Source organism: Lactuca sativa, chromosome 2, assembly GCF_002870075.4.
Source record: "Lactuca sativa cultivar Salinas chromosome 2, Lsat_Salinas_v11, whole genome shotgun sequence".
NCBI lineage: Eukaryota > Viridiplantae > Streptophyta > Magnoliopsida > Asterales > Asteraceae > Lactuca > Lactuca sativa.
The window spans coordinates 68827221-68833049 of NC_056624.2; positions in this window are offsets into that span (position 1 = coordinate 68827221).

The following is a 5829-nucleotide window of genomic DNA, read 5'->3' on the forward strand; positions in this document are numbered from 1 at the left end:
CGAACCACATAAGATATACAAACTATAAATGCAATGGGAACCAAAAACCCTCTGACAAAACGTTTTCATAAAAATATATTTTCTTTTAAATATATATACATTTTTACTTGCATGTATCAGTCTCGTATCATGACAAGTGTTCTAAAAAGTATTAAGGCAAGTTGCGACACTATGATTTGGCCTCGGGGTATGTAATCAAATCGAGAATAAATATAGCCTGATCAACTATATTTATCCTGGATTTGACCAATGTACGTCGAGAAATGATCGTAGTGGACAACAAGCCAAAAACATACCAAATGCAAATTATTTTCTTTAATCTTATTGCCAATTTAAAATACTATAGGAGTATTTGTTATCAATAATAATACAATGAAAAACTTGCACACCGTAAGATAAAAATCAAACGTAGGATGTCGTTAAATAGAAATTTCTTTTCTTACAAAATTCTCATACCTCCATCCTAGTACAGACAAATGGCTGGATTCCATTTACCGGGAGATCCCTACTACCCAAATCAAGTCAACGGCGGCTGGATAGAAGAAGACCCAGAGGAAATCATAGAGGAAATCGAAGAAGAATTCGAAGTCAAAGTCGAAGTCGACGAAGAGGTCGAGGAAATTTCTAGTGGAACAGACTCCGAGCCAGAAGTGATCGACCCTCCTTCTCCTCATCATCCCGAAGTCCGACCATATCAACCAAGACCCATCCCCATCTGGGGAAGCCATCTCTACTACTGGAGCCGCCAACTTGGTGTACGCCCTCCTTTCGGCATGTGCCGAGATTTTTACAATGTCAGTGAGGGAGGCTCAGCTGATCGAGCACTTCCTGTTATTGTGGGGACTATAGCTACCCAGAACTACCATGCGGACCAGCAAGCAGCCAGAGTTCGCGAGATCAATGCTGCCACTCAGGGCAACGCCGCCGACATCCGTCGTTTGGAAGGACTACATGAAAATACCCAAATCTACACGGGGACGCTTCAGAGTCAAATGATAACTGCACTGGCAGAGGTAAGAGAAATGAAGGAACATCAAGCAGATCTTGAAAGGCGCCTGATGGGAGTCAAGCAGTCAGATGCCGAATCCAGCTCCAAACGTACCACAAACCGCAAGTAGAACTTGCTCAACTCCAACAAATTTTGATATAGATTAGGACATCGGATAAAGTTTTCTCATATTTTCTTTGTATTTGTAATCAGAGACCTCTAGAGAGGTCAAATTTTACTAACCTAGAAGCATAATGTAACACAGCTTGGGTGTGACACACACACACACACATATATATATATATATATATATATATATATATATATATATATATATATATATATATATATATATGAAATATTTCCTTGTTTATCTCCCAAAGCTTATAGAATCATCTAAATTGCTATGTCTACTTGGAAGCCATTAACTAAAGTCGAAACAAAATTTCAAGATATATCTAACCCTCTAGTCAAAACATTAAAAACTTATAGTCTTCATTATTATTTCTCTACCAGAACATGCCTCCTCGCAGATCATCATGCAGGAACTCAGATCCAACACCACCTCCACCACCTCCTCCAACTATGGATGCAGTTATGTTCCAAACTGCTGTAACAGCCGCTGTAATGGCAGCAATGGCTCAAATAAGCAACAACGGGTCAGGGGGAGGAACAAACAACTTCACAAATGGCCAAAGCCAAGGCCGTTCTGGGGTATGTACTTACAAAGACTTCACCAACGGAAAACCTATTCCCTTTTATGGGACTGGGGGAGTATTGGCTCTATCCCAATGGATAGAGAAAACAGAAGCTGTATTCGAAGTTTGCGCATGCCCCGAGGAAAGCAACGTAAAATTTGCTGCTTTTACCTTTTCTAAACGCGCCCTGACATGTTGGAACGACCACGTCAAGACACTAACCCTAGTGGTGGCAAACTCCATGGGTTGGGAAAACCTGAAACGAATGCTCCTGAGGGAGTACTGCCCAAGGGGCGAGATTCAGAAGCTTGAACAGGAACTGTGGGGCCTTACGATGGTAGGCTCGGACATCCCAGGCTACACCAACAGATTCAGCGATTTGGTAACACTTTGCCCAGGGATGCTGATCCTGGAAAGCCAAAGGGTGGAGAGGTACATCTGGGGACTAGCATCCCAACTTCGAGGAAGTGTGTTAGCTTCCAAACCCATGACCTTCGACGGCGCCAAGGAACTGGCGCAATCTCTCGTTGATCATGGTGTCTGTCAAGGAGTCACTGCTATCATGGCTGAACCAACCAAAGGGAACAACAACAATGATAACAATGCCAACAACAACAGCAAGAAGAAATTCTGAAACAAGAGAAAGGGGTAAACTTCGCAAGAACCCTCAAAGAAACAAATGGTAGCGGTTCATGCTGCCACTGCTCCCAGCACAACTCCTGCTACCTCTGCGCCAACAAAACAATATGCGGGGAACCTGCCCAAGTGCAGCAAATGCAACTACCATCACCACGGTAATTGCCGCGAGATGCACTGTAGGAACTGCGACAGGAAAGGGAACACAGCCCGTTTCAGTAAGGCACCAACACGACCGGTCACTCAAGTTCCTGGTACTGGGATAAGCCAGACATGTTATAGGTGTGGAGAAACTGGGCACTTCAAGAGGGACTGCCCCAAGACAAGGAATGTTGGCGGTGTTGGGAGAGTGCTGGCGATAGGTCAGAATGAAGTAATAGCCGACCCAAAGGTGGTTATGGGTACATTTCTCCTCGACAATATTTATGCATGCATACTCTTTGACGGCAGTGCGGAGAGAAGTTTTGTGAGTCATAAATTTAAACACCCACTTAATCAAAAACCCCAACCACTCAGTAAAATTTTCACTGTAGAAATGGCTAACGGTAAAACGGAAAGCACAAGCAATATGTACGTAGGGTGCACTTTAAATTTAAACGAACATTTATTTCAAATCGACCTGATGCCCATTTTGATAAGAAGTTTTGATGTAATCGTCGGTATGGACTGGTTAAGTCTTCACCATGCCGATATTCTTTGTCACGAAAAAGCCGTTCGCCTCAACCTATTCAACGGAGAAACTCTTGTCATATATGGAGACAAACCTAGTACAAACCTGCAAATCATCTCCTGTGTTAAAGCACAAAAATTTCTTCGCAAAGAATACCATGCCTTTCTAGCCCACGTAGTAGACCAGAAACAAGAACCAAAGAACATTAAAGACATTCCGAAAGTCTGCAACTTCCCAGATATTTTCCCAGAAGATCTTCTAGGAATCCCACCAGAACGCCAAGTCGAGTTCAAAATCGACTTAATCCCCGGAGCTACTCCAGTAGCAAAATCGCCTTACCGTTTAGCCCCAGCCGAGATGCAGGGACTGTCCAGTCAATTAAATGAGCTGCTAAGCAAGGGCTTCATCAGACCAAGTTTCTCACCATGGGGAGCACTGGTCCTATTCGTGAAAAAGGACGAATCTTTTCGCATGTGCATCGATTACCGGGAGCTGAACAAACTCATGATCAAGAACCGATATCCCCTACCGCACATAGACGATCTGTTCGACCAACTGCAGGGATCAAGCTACTTCTCAAAGATCGACCTAAGATCTGGTTATCACCAACTGTGAGTGCTGGAAGGAGGCATCCCCAAGACGGCCTTCCGAACATGCTATGGCCACTACGAGTTTGTGGTAATGCCCTTCGGGTTGACAAATGCTCCAGCAGTGTTCATGGACTTGATGAACCGAGTATGTCGTCCCTTCCTGGATAAATTCGTGATCGTGTTCATAGATGATATACTCATCTACTCAAGGAGCCAGGAAGAACACAACCAACATCTCCGCCAAGTTTTGGAAACATTGAGAGCAGAGAAGCTTTACACAAAATTTTCAAAGTGCGAATTTTGGATTCGGGAAGTGGATTTTCTAGGACATGTAGTAAGCAAGGAGGGGATATACGTGGATCCTTCTAAGATCAAGGCAATAGAGAGTTGGACGACTCCAAGAACCCCTACAGAAATCCGGCAATTTTTGGGACTCGCCGGGTATTACCGAAGGTTCATACAAAATTTCTCCACGATTGCCAAGCCACTCACCACCCTAACTCAGAAGAATGTGACCTTCGACTGGGGAGAAAAACAAGGCACCGCGTTTCAAACACTAAAGCGAGCCTTATGTAGTGCGTCCATCCTAACCTTACCAGAAGGAACGGAGGACTTCGTGGTCTATTGTGATGCATCAAACCAAGGACTCAGGTGTGTCCTGATGCAACGAGGGAAGGTCATCGCCTATGCCTCGAGGCAACTAAAGACGCACGAAGTGAACTACACAACGCACAATCTTGAGCTGGGAGCAGTCGTCTTCGCTCTAAAGATATGGAGGAACTACCTCCATGGCACGAAATATACGATCTTCACCGACCATAAAAGCCTCCAACATATCCTCAACCAGAAAGAACTCAACATGAGACAAAGACGGTGGATGAAACTACTAAATGATTATGAATGAGAGATTCGATATCATCTCGGAAAGGCTAACGTGGTAGCTGATGCACTCAGCTGGAAGGAATACTCAGGCCGCAGAGTGAAATCTTTAACCATGACAATCCATTCACACCTGTCCACACAAATCAAGGAAGCCCAAATAGAAGTCTTAACATCTAAAAATGTGGCAGGGAAGCCTTAAGGGGAATGGATAAGAAACTTGAAGTCAAGAATGATGGAGTTCATTACTTCATGGACCGAATCTGGACACCGAGATTTGGCGGATTCAGAGAAGTCGTCATGAATGAAGCACATAAGACACGATACTCTATACATCCCAGCTCCGATAAGATGTATAACGACCTCAAGAAATTGTACTGGTGGCCGAACATGAAAGCCAAAATTGCTACCTACGTGAGTAAATGTCTGACATGCGCCAAGGTCAAGGTAGAATACCAAAAGCCCTCTGGATTGTTGCAACAACCAGAAATACCCGAATGGAAGTGGGAATGTATAACCATGGATTTCATAACCAAACTACCCAGGACGGCAACCTGACTCGACACTATCTGGGTGATCGTCGACAGGTTGACTAAATCTGCGCACTTCCTCCCAATCAAAGAAACATATAAGTTGGAGAAGATAACTAGAACCTACCTCAGGGAGATTGTACGATTGCATGGTGTACCAATATCCATTATCTCGGACAGAGATAGTAGATTCACCTCAAGGTTCTAGCAGTCACGACAAAGATCTCTAGGAACGAGGCTAGACATGAGTACTGCTTATCACCCGCAAACAGATGGCCAGAGTGAGAGGACCATACAAACCCTAGAAGATATGCAAAGAGCTTGCGTAATCGATTTTGGAAAAGCATGGGACACTGTAATGCCCGTAGATCTGGGCTAGTCAATTTAAAGATAACAGGGGTCGAAAACGACTTTTTGACAAAAGATTATTTAGAATAAATAATCTTAACCAAGTTGTAGAATATGTCTCAAGGGTTTCGTACATATAAAGAGCGCCGGAATCCAAGTTATAACGAAGAAGTTATGACCCGTCGAAGTTTAGCGACGGAACCGGCACGACACAACGAAGACGTAAATAGTAAATTTATGATACAATGACTTTTAACCTTAGTAATCTAAATGAAATTCGTAGAATATTTTAACCTGAGAACGTCCATAAAAAGAACGCCCAAATCTGACTTCCTATGAGGAAGTTATGATTTTTCGAAGTTTCGGCTTAGCGGTGTACAACCCGAAGTTCGAGTATTAGATCGAGCGGTTTTTAGCCGACACAACCTAAAAGAGAATCGAAGATCTCATTATTAGTAGCGTAACGATAAAAAGACAGACGAAAATGGAC